Below are 16948 nucleotides of genomic sequence, written 5' to 3'. Positions count from 1 at the left end.
CTCATTACACCTATAGCATTGGCTTGATCTGAGTATGAGTCATGGTCATGTGGTTCTGTTGATTTAGCAGTCGATAACGATGCTATTTGTCGAGCAAGACCTTCAACCATCTCCTTGACTTCTTTGATTCCCGAAGTTGACTCGCCAATTTGAACCTCATTTACTCCTTTAATTCTTCTAGTATTCTTGAGTGATCGACTCCGTTGTTGGGAATTATCTGCTTGTCGCTGGAAGAATTCCCAAATCTCTTATGCACTTTTTGACATTAGCTCTCCTCCACTCGTTGCCATTAGCCATTCTTGCACATTTTGTAGTAATCCCTCCAAAAAGTATTGGCATTGGTGCCATTTCTCGTACCCATGATGTGGACACTTCAAGAGTAGCCCATTAAATCGCTCCCATGTTTCGAAAAACTGCTCGTCATCTCTCTGGGTAAACTCCGAGATTTCCCTGCGAATAGCATTGGTTTTATGCACTGGGAAATATTTATTTAAAAATTTTGTAACCATTTGTTCCCATGATGCAATGCTATTAGCAGGCAATGTATTAAGCCATGAACGAGCTCTATCCTTTAAAGAAAATGGGAATAGTCTAAGTTTAACATCATCGTCTGAAAAATTCTCGTATTTAAACGTTTGACAAATAGCATGAAAATCATTCAGATGATTATATGGATCCTCATTTTCTAGGCCATAAAATGTGGGGAGACAATTTAGCACACTAGGTTTTAATTCAAAACTCCTAGCAGCTACATTTGGGTATCTTATGCATGATGTGCTCAAATTATCTAAGGGACTAAAATAGTCCTTAAATGGCCTCTCCTGTGGTGCTTGTAAATCCATTTTATTTTTAATTTGTTTGTGTGTGCGAAGTGTTTTTTCTAATTCAAGGTCTATAGGTTCAAGATTAGGTAATAATGACCTACGACCATGCATGCAAAACAAATAAAATAAAAATAAGGATGAGAACAAAACAAATAAAAATAAAAAAGAGAGAGAAATTACGATACTAACCTTATTGCGCTATTACAAACTTTCTATAAAAATACACAAAAACAAATACGTGAAATAAATTAACTAAAAATTAAATTAATAAAATAAACAAAAAAAATTACAAAGAAAAATAAATTGAAATTTAAATTACAGAATTTTAAAGAAGAGAAAAAAATAAAAGAAATACTAACCTTTAAATGTAGATTCACTCTTTTTTTTTCTTTTTTTTTATAATAAAAAAAAATACAAGAAAACAAATAAAAGAAATTATTCACAAAAATTAATTCTATTAATTAAAATTACTTACCTCCCCGGCAACGGCGCCAAAAACTTGTTGTGCAAATTTTAATGTACTCGCAAGCGCACGAATCTATTATAATATAGATCAATGGTGACGAGTGTCGATCCCACGAGGAGGTGGATTTTAATTGTGTAGAATTAATTTTGTGAATGGATGATTGGATTTGTGGTGGAAATGATTTGGAATATGCTACAACTTAAATTAAAATGGCGAGAATAAATTCTAAAATTGGTATTGAAATGGCGAGAAGAAATTGAAGAGAATTCTATTGAAATGACGTACTTGGGTATCTAGATCCGTATCAACATGCATCATGGGCTAAATATTCCTTATTAATGCCAATTAAATCATGAGGGGGGAATCCACACCTCATGAACCACGCTCTAATCAATATGGTGCTAAGGGCTTACTGTGCCAAATAATAATAACCTTATATTAGAGAGCCGGTGTAACCAAGGCGGTATCTAGACAAGACTATTATTATTTGTCGACGAGAAGTCAAAACATCCACCAAAATTAGAGGGGAAGAGAAAGTAAATTTACCAAATTAAGCCCATGACACATGTTGAGACTTCACCTTCAACCCAAGCTTGAAAGAAAATTAGCCACTCATAGTTGAACTAAGGGCAAAATGAGAATTTATTAAAATACGAAGAAACTACAAGATGGAGAGGGAATTACAGAAAATCGATCCCAAAAATGGATTCAGAGATATCAAATTAGGGGGGAGAGGCCCCCTTTTTATAGATACATGGAGTAAATCATGGCCATCGGATTAAAAACAGTTTGGACGCTCAGGATTGCGCCACGTCATCAGTCAACAGTCCACGGTTTGACCACGCGGATGAACAGTAACACGGTTTGACCCGACTTTGAATAGTAACGCGGTTTGACCCGGATGAACAGTAACGCGGTTTGGTTGAAAATAATCCTGTGTGATGCATGCACCGTACGCGAGATTTTTCGTCCACTGATATGCTGCCACGTCACCATCAACAGTACATAAGAATTTTAGTCCAACAGGATCGTGACACCTCATCAGTCAATGCCACATCATCGGTCAATGCCACGTCATCGATCCGTCTATGTGAACAGTGCCGTGAACAGTAACGTATACAGTCCCGTATACGTGAATAGTACCGTACATGTGAATAGTTTCATTTTTCCTTTTATGCTCCTCCTAAGGTTTTCGACCGTCCTGAGTTCAAAAGTGATGTCCGTTTTGCCGTCTGATCTCTCCTTTATTGTGAAATGACTATAATGCCCCTAAAATACATAAATTACTTAATTAAAATAAAACACACGTAATTAAATCACAAGAATGTTAAATACATAAAAGTAAGGGTTGTTAGTAAGACTTGAAATGTAAAATGACGGTTTTCTCCTTTATAAATATGCATTTTCTAACACTCAACAAGGTTGTTTGGCAATGTTGAAGATGTTTAGCTCTATAGTCATGTTGTTAAAGGACAACTGCATATTTCCAGTTCTGCATTGAGTGTGAGCATCGGCAGTTGCCAAGAAAGGTCGGCATAGGATAATGAGGATATGCTTCCTTGAATCTTGGATTGGTTGAGTGTCAATTACAATGAAATCAATAGGAAAATAAAACTTGTCTACCTGGATAAGCACGTCCTCCACAATACCACAAAGTATTTTCGTGGACCGATCTGTAAGTTGTAACACTATTGGAGTTGGGTGTAATTCTCTCAATCCAATTTTCACGAATACTAAATAAGGCAACATATTTACACTAGCTCCTAAGTCCAACAAAGCATTCTCAATTATGTGGTTCCCTATTGTTGTGCAAATTTTAATGTACTCGCAAGCGCACGAATCTATTGTAGTATAGACTAATGGTGACGAGTGTCGATCCCACGAGGAGGTGGATTTTAAATGTGTAGAATTAATTTTGTAAATGGGTGATTGGATTTGTGGTGAAAATGATTTGGAATATGCTAAAACTTAAATTAAAATGGCGAGAATAAATTCTAAAATTGGAATTGAAATTGCGAGAATAAATTGAAGAGAATTCTATTAAAATGACGTACTTGGGTATCTAGATCCGTATCAACATGCATCATGGGCTAAATAATCCTTATTAATGCCAATTAAATCATGAGGGGGGAATCCACACCTCATGAACCATGCTCTAATCAATATGGTGCTAAGGGCTTATCGTGCCAAATAATAATAACCTTATACTAGAGAGCCGGTGTAACCAAGGCGGTATCTAGACAAGATTATTATTATTTGTCGACGAGAAGTCAAAACATCCACAAAAACTAGAGGGGAAGAGAAAATAAATTTACCAAATTAAGCCCATGACACATGTTGAGACTTCACCTTCAACCCAAGCTTGAAAGAAAATTAGCCACTCATAGTTGAACTAGGGGCAAAATGGGAATTTATTAAAATACGAAGAAAATACAAGATGGAGAAGGAATTACAGGAAATGGATCCCAAAAATGGATTCAGAGATATCAAATTAGGGGGGAGAGGCCCCCTTTTTATAGATACATGGAGTAAATCATGGCTATCGGATTAAAAACAGTTTGGACGCTCAGGATTGCGCCACGTCATCAGTCAACAGTCCACGGTTTAACCACGCGGATGAACAGTAACACGGTTTAACCCGACTTTGAACAGTAACGCGGTTTGACCCGGATGAACAGTAACGCGGTTTGGTTGAAAATAATCCTGTGTGATGCATGAACCGTATGCGAGATTTTTCGTCCACTGATATGCTGCCACGTCACTATCAACAGTATATAAGAATTTTAGTCCAACAGGATCGTGACACCTCATCAGTCAATGCCACGTCATCGGTCCGTGTATGTGAACAGTGTCGTGAACAGTAACGTATACAGTACCGTACACGTGAATAGTACCGTACAAGTGAACAGTGCTATTTTTCCTTTTATGCTCCTCCTAAGGTTTTCGACCGTCTTGAGTTCAAAAGTGATGTCCGTTTTGCCATCTGATTTCTCGTTTATTGTGAAATGACTATGATGCCCCTAAAATACATAAAATACTTAATTAAAATAAAGCACATGTAATTAAATCACAAGAAGGTTAAATACATAAAAGTAAGGGTTGTTAGTAAGACTTGAAATGTAAAATGATGGTTTTCTCCTTTATAAATATGCATTTTCTAACACTCAACACACTCCCCAACCAGCTTATTGCTAGTCCCTAGCAAATGAAGCGAAAATAAAATTCAAATTCAAAATGATTTTTTTTTTTAAATTTAGAAACACTCGTGTTTATTCAATCAGATTAATGATAGCAATCAAATAAAAGTATAAGCATTATTTCCAGTCTAAAGTAACATCACACCCACATCAACCATCCACATGAATCAGCCCAGTAGACTTTGTTATAGCTACTTTCAAGAATGACATGTCAAACCCCAAAATCTCACTGGAAGTAGTGACACTCTCACAAAGAAATTAAACCCAATAAAAATAGTCACTCCAATGAATGATAATTGAGAGAAAATAATGAAGAAGTGATATCAGATGCTCTCACCAAGATGAAATAAATATGCCCTCAGCTTAAAAATAATACGATCTCAAGTCAAATAAAAACTGTTAATCAACCCAATTTATTTATTTATTTTTTTTATATGCACCACTACATCTTTGTAGCCCATATAACTAGCTTCTACTTCAGATTATAGTTCCTTAAAATTAGGAAGGACTTTTATTAGGATGTAACGTAGGCTAGGGACATGGTTAACAAAGAAAGAAAATACGGAAAACAAAGTGTATGTTTGAGAAAAATGCAGAGAATTTTTTTTTTTTTTTGGAAGTTGCAATGTGGATTTCACCTATTATTGTTATTTTTATTCTTTTGAAACAACAACTTTTGTTTTGTTTTGTTTTTTTTTTTTTTTTTGCTATAACTTCACTGATCAACATAGTTATTTACATTTTCTCAAACATAAATAGGTGATGGAACTTATAAGATATCGGGTAATACTCCAAATCGGAGTGGGTCAAGATGATAAGTTGACAAAGAAAATGTTTTTTTTTTTTTAAAGGCTCAAAAGGGTTAACTATGGATATTTAATAAAAGGGATGGCTAGAAAGGCTCAAACGGATCAAAGATGGCATTTCCATCATCTTTTAGGGCTCTAAATAACCTTCCATATCTACTAGTTAGATGGGCCTCCAAATGTAGCAACACACTTTTTTTTTTATTTTTTTATTTTATTAAGGGTTAACTCAAAAGAAATCTAGAGATCGTGTATACAATAATAAACTGTTAAGCTGTATAAAGAATGGGCAAAAGGGTTACTCTCCAAGAAAAATGATAGGCTCAAAAACTCACTTGGTACTTATTATGACATGTTCATTCCTTCAAGCAACGCATATTTGTCTCCGACATCAACATGTAGAGTAGCAAACATAATGTAACATCACTTAAGACCAAAGATAATACAAATACTAAAATTTGAAATTAATCATGTCATCTAATGTTAAAACAAATCACATAAATTTTTTTTTTTAAACAACATTCTCCCCCCCAACCTATTCTAAACATGAAAGGAAAATATGTATGCAGAGATATGAAAATGATGCATAAAAACTAATTAGAAAAGTTACACTTAAAATGATAGAAAACGAAAAATGATTTTTTTTTTTACTAAGAAGATGCGTTTCTAGAGGCACTACACTCCATATTCAGCCATCTTCGACTCAAAAGTTGGAAAATGTATATTCATAGAGGAGAAATTAAAAAGAAGAAAAATAAACATCAAAACTTAATAAAGAAAAAGAAAATGTCTTATTTTTTTTTTGAAATTTTTTTTTTGAATTTTTTTTTTCAAACAATGAAGATGCGTTTCTAGAGTAACTACACTCCATATTCAGCCATCTTCAACACAAAAAGTTAGCAACAGTTAGTTTCTACAACAAAAAATTAGTAAAAACTTAACCAAAATTCCACAATTGTCGACTATTCCCTCCCCCCAACCAGAACGAAACATTGTCCTCAATGTTTGAAATGAAAGAAGTAGAGTTTAGAAGACATCACCTGGGTGGTGCAACACAGAAGAAAATATTTACAGGCGGAGAGTTAAATCTAATTTGTACTTCTTACTGTGGCTACTGTTACCATCATTATTTGGTCGCTCCAACACAAAGGTCCAGGGGTCTGGCTCCGGTTTATAAGCTTGTAACATATCAAGTAGCTCAGTAGCAGTGTGAGCACAAATAAAGAGTTTTTTCACATTAGAAGGAATGAAATAGTTTTTTATTGCATGGTTAAGAAATGCGATAAAGCCATCATAAAAGTTATTGACATTTAACAAACCGATGGGTTTCTGGTGAATGTGTAGATGGGCCCAAGATGCTAGTGTCATAAGTGCCTCTAGTGTTGCAAGATCTCCTGGAAGGAAAATAAAAGCATCAGCATAATTAAGCATTTCAGTTATTCTTTCTTGCATACCTGAGACGACTAACTCTTCACCAGTTGATGAGTCAGACGAACTGCCCAATGGTTTTAGGACACTTAGGATGATGCCTAACACTTGACTTCCTCTGATAAAAGCTGCTTCTGAGACCATTTTTGATAACCCTCGGTTACCTCCTCCATACACCAAGTGTAATTTTCTCGCTGCTATGCTTCGACCAAGATCTATGGCTGCCTCAACGAACTCTTTATGTTTGCCATAGGTAAAACCGGAAAGCACACAAATGTTCTTGAATTGTCTATTGGGAGTAGCTGCCATTGCGATACTTCTAAAAAATAATTTGTGAGTGCTTGACAAAAGATATCACATTTAAGAGTCTTGGTGATAGTGGGTCATGGTTGTGTATGAGGTAATATGTCAGTGTCAAATAACGCGTAAAGCACGTGGCTCGCGAGTCAAAAAGGAAACAGTAAAAAGAAAAAAGTAAACAGTAATAAGAAAAAAAAAGCAAACAGTAATAAAATTATTAAAGACAATAATGCACACAATAAAACAAAAATAACAGTAAAGTAAAAGGATATTTACAGGTAGTTGCGACTGTGGCTCACATCTTCCTCTGGTTTTACGTCCAGAAATGGCTTGAACGCCCTCTATGGGTCGAGGATAGGCTTCCTATCCAGCTTTCTTATAAACTGGCAAACAGGGTCGTTTATAGTCAGATTCCCAAGACTATATCGTGCATGCTCTTTCTGGAATAATGGCCATAACTGGAGAATCGCTCCTTGCACATATCCACTGGGATGCGTTTCAAGAGACAAAAGGATATCATCCAATGACTCCTTATTCAAGCCATCCCTATGAATTGAATCTTATCTTCCCTGTTATCAGACACCATTCCTAAAGAACATGGGTTTTTATTGCAACTCATTCTGGCACACTTATGACAAGCAACAGAAATTCTTCGAGCTCGTCGTTTTCTTGCATAATTTCCTTTACCACAACCAGGCATGTATGCAATAAATTTTGGAGGTAACTCACCTGCCGATCGTACTTTAGCTTCGATTAACCAAGAGATGTCAGCAGGTATGTTATTCCTCATGAGTAATCGCATGCGTTCGGACCGAGCTTTATAGATCGTAAGGAGTGCATTCTGAGGAAGTGAAGGGAATCGCTTGTGAAGCTTCGCTAGAATCTCGTTTCTGTCCATACCTTCGCCTCAGAATATCAGTTATTATGGGAAACTGAAGTAACCGACTTGATTGTCACGGAGTACCGTTATCCGCCACTTCACCGGGGTAACAAACTAAAGCACACAAATAGAAAAACAAATTAAAACACACAAAGAAAATTAAAATCGTCCTCTTATTGAATTTACCTCAAGCTCCAACTGGATGTCGTAAACACTTCTCTCAATGTCTCTGAGTTGGTGTTCTAAACCCTCAACATAGGCTACTAACTCTAGTGGTTGTAGAGCCCAAATGCGATGTGTTTTACAAAATTGAATCTGTCTTTTGAGATGAGTTTTGACACGTTGAAGTGGTTTAAGAATGTTCAGGAGGAACGGTCTAAGTATGAGACTCGTGATTAAAAATGATAAGAGAAAACTTAATGGTAAAATAAACACACTTATGCAAAAACAATTTCAATTAGCAAAAGAATAATAATAAAAAGAAAGAAAGAAAAATCAAATCAACGAAAAGAAAAAAAAAATCAATTCAAATTTGGTGGGTCACTCAAATTTATTTCGGTGTCTTCTTCATGTGGTTGGTACTCTAGATATGGCTTTAATCTTTGACCATTAACTTTAAACGTGACACCGTTCTTTGGGTCTTTAATTTCAATTGCCCCATGTGGAAAAACAGTATGAACAATAAATGGGCCAGACCAACGAGAGCGTAACTTACTTGGGAATAGGTGCAAGCGAGAATTGAATAAAAGCACTTTCTGACCTGGAGTGAACGATTTTCTCATAATTTGCTTATCATGGAAGACTTTCATTCGTTGCTTGTAAATATTGGCATTTTCGTATGCATTATTGCGAATTTCTTCAAGTTCTGCCAGCTGTAATCTTCTTTCTGAGCTGGCTTGCTGCATGTCAAAATTGAATTTCTTGATGGCCCAATACGCACGATGCTCGAGTTCCACAGGTAGGTGGCAAGCTTTTCCATACACTAGCATGTAGGATGACATCCCAATCGGGGTCTTGAAAGCCGTTCTATATGCCCATAATGCATCATCAAGTCTTAATGACCAATCTTTCCTGTCTGGCCTCACCGTTTTTTCTAATATGTGCTTTATTTCTCGATTGGATATCTCAACTTGGCCACTGGTTTGCGGATGATACGGAGTTGCCACTTTGTGTGTGATTGAATACTTTGTCAAAAGAGCTTTGAATGCTTTGTTACAAAAGTGGGCACCACCATCACTGATTATCGCTCGTGGGAATCCAAAGCGTGAAACAATGTTGCTTTTCAAAAATGCTATCACCACCTTGTGATCATTGGTCCTACATGGAATTGCTTCTACCCATTTCGATACGTAGTCAACAGCAACCAATATGTATTGATGGCCAAAAGACGGGGGAAAGGGTCCCATGAAGTCGATACCCCATACGTCAAAAATCTCAACCACTAAAATTGGATTTAGTGGCATCATGTTCCTTCGTGTAATGCTCCCCATTCGTTGACACCTATCACATGAAGAACAGAAAGTGTAAGCGTCTCGAAATATAGATGGCCAATAGAAACCACATTGTAAAACTTTAGTCGCTGTTTTCTTAGCACTGAAATGGCCTCCACAAGCTTGTTCATGGCAGAATGAAAGAATATTCTAAATTTCATTTTCTGGGACACATCGTCTAACAATTTGATCAGCACAATACTTGAACAAATACGGGTCATCCCAAAAGAAATTCTTTATCTCTGCAAAGAATTTAGCCTTGTCTTGCTTGGTCCAATGCTCTGGAAGTTTACCTGTAACAAGATAATTAACTATATCAGCATACCAAGGTAATACATCCACACTCATTAATTGTTCATCTGGATATGACTCATTTAATGGTAATTGTTCTATAATTGTGTCAAAATGGAGACGAGAGAGATGGTCCGCCACAACATTTTCTGTCCCTTTCTTATCTTTGAATTCCAAGTCAAATTCCTGCAAAAGTAACACCCAACGAATTAGTCTAGCTTTTGCATCTTTCTTTGTGAGAAGATATTTAAGAGCAGCATGATCCGTGAATATAATTATTTTACAACCAATAAGATATGATCGAAATTTTTCCAATGCAAACACTACTACTAGCATTTCTTTTTCAGTAGTTGAATAGTTCAACTGTGCATCATTTAATGTCATACTGGCATAGTAAATAACGTGGGGAATTCGATCAACTCTTTGTCCTAATATTGCTCCTACTGCATAGTCAGATGCATCACACATAAGCTCAAATGGTAAGCTCCAGTTTGGGGCCTGAATGATGGGTGATGATGTCAACAACTGTTTTAATTTTTGAAACGCCATAAGACATGAATCATTAAAGATAAAAGGTACATCCTTAGCAAGTAAGTTGCATAAGGGTCTAGAAACTTTGCTAAAATCTTTAATGAAACGTCTATAGAAACCAGCATGCCCAAGGAAAGATCTTACTTCTCTGACTGTTTTGGGTGGAGGAAGATTAGAAATGAGATCCACCTTGGCTTTGTCAACCTCAATACCTTTGCTCGAAATGATGTGACCGAGAACAATACCTTGTTTTACCATAAAATGGCATTTCTCCCAATTTAAGACCAAGTTCTTCTCGATACATCTCTGCAGAACTACTGTTAGATGATGTAAACATCGATCAAACGAGTCACCAAAGACAGAAAAGTCATCCATAAAGACTTCAAGGAATCGTTCAACCATATCAGAAAAAATGCTCAACATGCATCGTTGAAATGTAGCAGGTGCATTACATAATCCAAATGGCATTCTCCTATATGCAAATGTGCCAAAAGTGCAAGTGAAAGTAGTTTTCTCTTGATCTTTTGGTGCTATGGGAATCTGATTATATCCTGAGTAGCCATCTAGAAAGCAATAAAATTCATGGCCTGCTAATCTATCAAGCATTTGATCAATAAATGGTAAAGGAAAATGGTCTTTACGTGTGACAGAATTCAACTTTCTATAATCAATGCATACACGCCATCCTGTAGTTACTCTAGTGGGTATCAATTCATTATCAGCATTCGTAACTACTGTGACTCCTGACTTTTTGGGGACAACTTGTACAGGACTGACCCATGAACTATCAGAAATTGGGTAAATGATACCTGCGTCTAATAGTTTAAGGACTTCTGTTCTAACAACTTCTTTCATGTTAGGATTTAACCGACGTTGCATCTCCCTATTAGTTTTAGCATTTTCATCAAGGTGAATGTAATGCATGCAGTCTACTGGGTTTATACCTTTTATGTCTGCTATGGTCCATCCTAATGCCCCTTTGTGCTCTTTCAAAACATCTAACAACTTACCTTTTTGTTCGTCATTGAGGGATGATGAGATGATTACCGGCAGAGTGCTTTCTTCTCCCAAAAACGCATATTCTAAAGTGTTGGGCAATGGTTTGAGCTCGAGTTTCGGTGGTGATTCTGATGATGGAATGAGTTGCTTCTCTGATGGTGCTAGTTGCTCAACTCTTGACTTCCATTTATTAGTGTCCATAGATGGTGCTGAGTCAAGCAGGGCGTTGACCTCATCGACCGATCTGTCAATATCAAAATCCAAACCAAAGTGAGTTAAACATGTTTGTAAAGGATCACTAAGGTTTGAAACAAAAGTATCATCAACTAATGCTTCAATTAAATCCACATCAACAATTCCATCATCTGCACTGTGAGGTTGTTTGGCAATGTTGAAAATGTTCAGCTCCATAGTCATGTTGCCGAAAGACAATTGCATATTTCCAGTCCTGCATTGAATGTGAGCATCCGCAGTTGCCAAGAAAGGTCGGCCTAGAATAATGGGGATGTGCTTCCTTGAATCCTGTATTGGTTGAGTGTCAATTACAATGAAATCAACAGGAAAATAAAACTTGTCTACCTGGATAAGCACGTCCTCCACAATACCACGAGGTATTTTCGTGGACCGATCTGCAAGCTGTAACACCACTGGAGTTGGGTGTAATTCTCCAAGTCCAAGTTTCACAAACACTGAATAAGGTAACAGATTTACACTAGCTCCTAAATCCAACAAAGCATTCTCAATTGTGTGGTTCCCTATGCTACATGAGATAGTGGGGGAGCCTGGGTCTTTGCATTTTAAAGGAATTTTATGTTGGAGGATAGAACTAACATTTTCTGTTAAAAATGCCTTCTTTTGAACATGCATGTTTATCTTTTTAGTACAAAGGTCTTTAAGAAACTTGGCATAAGATGGAACTTGTTTAATAGCATCTAGCAAAGGGATGTTAACACTTACCTGTTTGAAGATTTCAAGAATCTCACCTGTGGATTTTTCCTTCTTTCCTTTCGCTAACCTCTGAGGAAATGGAGCTTTAGGAACATATTCTCGTGGGTTGGTTTCTTCTTTCTCCTCCGGTGATGATTCCTCAACATTCACAGGTACAATTTGATTTTCTTTTGTCACCGGCATCTCCACTTTGTTGTCGACTTCTTTTCCTTTTCTCAAGGTCATGACTGCTTTGACCTCTCCATGCTGCTGTGGTGAACTGGTACTTGCTTCATGTACTCCTTTAGGATTAGGCACTGGTTGACTTGAAAATTTGCCTTTCTCAACAGTCATTGCCAATGTCTGAACTGAAAAAGCAAGTTGTCCCACCATCTTTTCGAGGCTTGAAACAGATTGAGCTTGTGAGTTGAAGCCTGCTCTCAACTCATTTCGTAGTCCATCAATGGTGCGGTTCTGTTGCTCAATCGTGGAGTGAGTAACATTCCTAAAATTCTGGAATGCATCCTCCCATGGTCTAGGTTGAGAGTGGTTCTGGTTCTGATTGTATGGTCTAAATGGTGGCTGAGAGGCTTGAGGAACTTGAGGAATTTGTTGCATTGGTGGAGCTGGAGCTGCTGGTCCATTCTGTTGGAATCCTTGAGACCATGAAAAATTGGGGTGGTCTCTCCATCCAGGGTTATATGTGTTGGAGTATGGGTTGTAATTTGATGGCTTTCTCATTACACCTATGGCATTGGCTTGATCTGAGTATGAGTCATGGTCATGTGGTTCTGTTGATTTAGCAGTCGATAACGATGCTATTTGTCGAGCAAGACCTTCAACCATCTCCTTGACTTCTTTGATTCCCGAAGTTGATTCGCCAATTTGAACCTCATTTACTCCCTTAATTCTTCTAGTAGTCCTGAGTGATCGACTCCGTTGTTGGGAATTATTTGCTTGTCGCTGGAAGAATTCCCAAATCTCTGATGCACTTTTTGACATTAGCTCTCCTCCACTTGTTGCCATTAGCCATTCTTGCACATTCGGCAATAATCCCTCCAAAAAGTATTGGCATTGGTGCCATTTCTCGTACCCATGATGTGGACACTTCAAGAGTAGCCCATTGAATCGCTCCCATGTTTCGAAAAATTGCTCGTCCTCTCTCTGGGTAAGCTCCGAGATTTCCCTGCGAATAGCGTTGGTTTTATGCACTGGGAAATATTTATTCAAAAATTTCGTTACCATTTGTTCCCATGATGAAATGCTATTAGCAGGTAAAGTATTTAACCATGAACGAGCTCTATCTTTTAAAGAAAATGGGAATAGTCTAAGTTTAACATCATCATCTGAAAAATTCTCATATTTGAATGTTTGACAAATGGCATGAAAATCATTCAAATGATTATATGGATCCTCATTTTCTAGGCCATAAAATGTAGGGAGACAATTTAACACACTAGGTTTTAATTCAAAACTCCTAGCAGCTACATTTGGGTATCTTATGCATGACATGCTCAAATTAGCTAAGGGACTAAAATAGTCCTTAAATGGCCTCTCCTGTGGTGCTTGTAAATCCATTTTATTTTTAACGTGTTTGTGTGTGCGAAATGTTTTTTCTAATTCAAGGTCTATAGGTTCAAGATTAGGTAATAATGACCTACGACCATGCATGCAAAATAAATAAAATAAAAATAAAGATGCAAACAAAACAAAAAATAAAGATGGGAACAAAACAAATAAAAATAAAGAAGAGTGAGAAATTACGATACTAACCTTATTGCGCTATTACAACCTTTCTATAAAAATACACAAAAATAAATACGTGAAAGAAATTAACTAAAAATTAAATTAATAAGATAAACAAAAAAAAATTACAAAGAAAAATAAATGGAAAATTAAATTACAGAATTTTAAAGAAGAGAAAAAGAAAAGAAATACTAACCTTTAAATGTAGATTCACTTTTTTTTCTTTTTTTTTAATAATAAAATAAATACAAGAAAACAAATAAAAGAAATTATTCACAAAAATTAATTCTATGAATTAAAATTACTTACCTCCCCGGCAACGGTGCCAAAAACTTGTTGTGCAAATTTTAATGTACTCGCAAGCGCACGAATCTATTGTAGTATAGACTAATGGTGACAAGTGTCGATCCCACGAGGAGGTGGATTTTAAATGTGTAGAATTAATTTTGTAAATGGGTGATTGGATTTGTGGTGGAAATGATTTGGAATATGCTAAAACTTAAATTAAAATGGCGAGAATAAATTCTAAAATTGGAATTGAAATTGCGAGAATAAATTGAAGAGAATTCTATTAAAATGACGTACTTGGGTATCTGGATCCGTATCAACATGCATCATGGGCTAAATAATCCTTATTAATGCCAATTAAATCATGAGGGGGGAATCCACACCTCATGAACCACGCTCTAATCAATATAGTGCCAAGGGCTTATCGTGCCAAATAATAATAACCTTATACTAGAGAGCCGGTGTAACCAAGGCGGTATCTAGACAAGATTATTATTATTTGTCGACGAGAAGTCAAAACATCCACAAAAACTAGAGGGGAAGAGAAAATAAATTTACCAAATTAAGCCCATGACACATGTTGAGACTTCACCTTCAACCCAAGCTTGAAAGAAAATTAGCCACTCATAGTTGAACTAGGGGCAAAATGGGAATTTATTAAAATACGAAGAAAATACAAGATGGAGAAGGAATTACAAGAAATGGATCCCAAAAATGGATTCAGAGATATCAAATTAGGGGGGAGAGGCCCCCTTTTTATAGATACATAGAGTAAATCATGGCTATCGGATTAAAAACAGTTTGGACGCTTAGGATTGCGCCACGTCATCAGTCAACAGTCCACAGTTTGACCACGCGGATGAACAGTAACACGGTTTGACCCGACTTTGAACAGTAACGCGGTTTGACCCGGATGAACAGTAACGCGATTTGGTTGAAAATAATCCTGTGTGATGCATGCATCGTATGCGAGATTTTTCGTCCACTGATATGCTGCCACGTCACTATCAACAGTATATAAGAATTTTAGTCCAACAGGATCGTGACACCTCATCAGTCAATGCCACATCATTGGTCCGTCTATGTGAACAGTGTCGTGAACAGTAACGTATACAGTACCGTACACGTGAATAGTACCGTACAAGTGAACAGTGCCATTTTTCCTTTTATGCTCCTCCTAAGGTTTTCGACCGTCCTGAGTTCAAAAGTGATGTCCGTTTTGCCATCTGATTTCTCGTTTATTGTGAAATGACTATGATGCCCCTAAAATACATAAAATACTTAATTAAAATAAAACACATGTAATTAAATCACAAGAAGGTTAAATACATAAAAGTAAGGGTTGTTAGTAAGACTTGAAATGTAAAATGATGGTTTTCTCCTTTATAAATATGCATTTTCTAACACTCAACACCTATGCTACATGACATAGTGGGGGAGCCTGAGTCTTTGTATTTTAAAGGAATTTTGTGTTGGAGTATAGAACTAACGTTTTCTGTTAAAAGGGCCTTCTTTTGAACGTAAATGTTTCTCTTTTTAGAACAAAGGTCTTTAAGAAACTTGGCAAAATATGACACTTGTTTTATAGCATCAAGCAAAGGGACGTTAATACTTACCTGTTTAAAGATTTCAAAAATCTCACCTGTGGATTTTCCCTTCTTTCATTTAGCTAACCTATAAGGAAATGGAGCTTTAGGAACGTATTCTCATGGGTTGGTTTCGTCTTTCTCCTCCAATGATGAGTCCTCAAAATTCACAGGTACAATTTGAGCTGTTTTTCTCACCTGCATCTCCACTTTGTTGTCAACTTTTTTTCCTTTTCATAAGGTCATGACGGCTTTGGCCTCTCCATGTTGTTGTGGTAAATTGGTACTTGCTTCATGCACTCCTTTAGGATTAGGCACAGGTTGACTTGGGAATTTACATTTTTCAATAGTCATAGCCAAAGTTTGAACTGAATAGACAAGCTGTCCCACCATCTTCTCGAGGTTTGAAACTGATTAGGCTTGTAAGTTGAAGCCTGCTCTCATCTCATTTTGTAGTTCATCAATGGTGTAGTTTTATTGCTCAATAGTAGAATGAGTAAGATTCTTGAAATTCTCGAATGCATCTTCCCATGGTCTGGGTTGAGAATAATTCTGGTTTTGATTATATGATTGAGAGGCTTGAGGAACTTAAGAAATTGGTTGCATTGGTAGAACTGGAGCTACTGGTCCATTTTATTGGAATCCTTGAGACCATGAAAAATTGGGGTGGTCTCTCCATCTAGGATTTTATGTGTTGGAGTAAGGGTTGTAGTTTGGTGGCTTTCTCATTACACCTATGACATTGGCTTGATCTGAGTATGAGTCATTGTCACGTGGTTCTGTGGATTTAGCAGTAGATAACGATGCTATTTGTCGAGAAAGACCTTCAACCATCTCTTTAACTTCTTTAATTCCCGAACTTGACTCACCAATGTGAACCTCATTCACTCCCTTAATTCTTTTAGTATTCCTGAGTGATAGACCCTGTTGTTGGGAATTATCCGCTTGTCGCTGGAAGAAATCTCAAATCTCTTATGTACTTTTTGACATTAGCTCTCCTCCACTTATTGCCATTAGCCATTCTTGCACATGCGGCAATAATCCCTCCAAAAAATATTGGAATTGGTGCCATTTCTCGTACCCATGATGCGGACACTTCAAAAGTAGCCCATTGAATTGGTCACATGCTTCGAAAACTGCTCGTCTTCTCTCAAGGTAAACTCTGAAATTTCCCTGCGAGTTGCATTGG

General features: G+C 36.8%; 1 non-coding gene across 1 annotated transcript; it reads left to right on the top strand.

Annotated features, from left to right (window-relative positions):
• The first annotated feature begins 354 nt into the window (after positions 1-354).
• Positions 355-458, top strand: LOC127899526 (small nucleolar RNA R71). The gene has a single exon (XR_008051403.1). It is a non-coding gene; the product is annotated as a small nucleolar RNA R71 (small nucleolar RNA).
• Positions 459-16948: the final 16490 nt, after the last annotated feature.

Source organism: Citrus sinensis, chromosome 8 (assembly GCF_022201045.2).
Source record: "Citrus sinensis cultivar Valencia sweet orange chromosome 8, DVS_A1.0, whole genome shotgun sequence".
In the NCBI taxonomy this organism is placed as follows: Eukaryota; Viridiplantae; Streptophyta; class Magnoliopsida; order Sapindales; family Rutaceae; genus Citrus; species Citrus sinensis.
The sequence above is the reverse complement of the archived record's forward strand: the minus strand, read 5'-3'. Positions and strand labels throughout refer to the sequence as shown.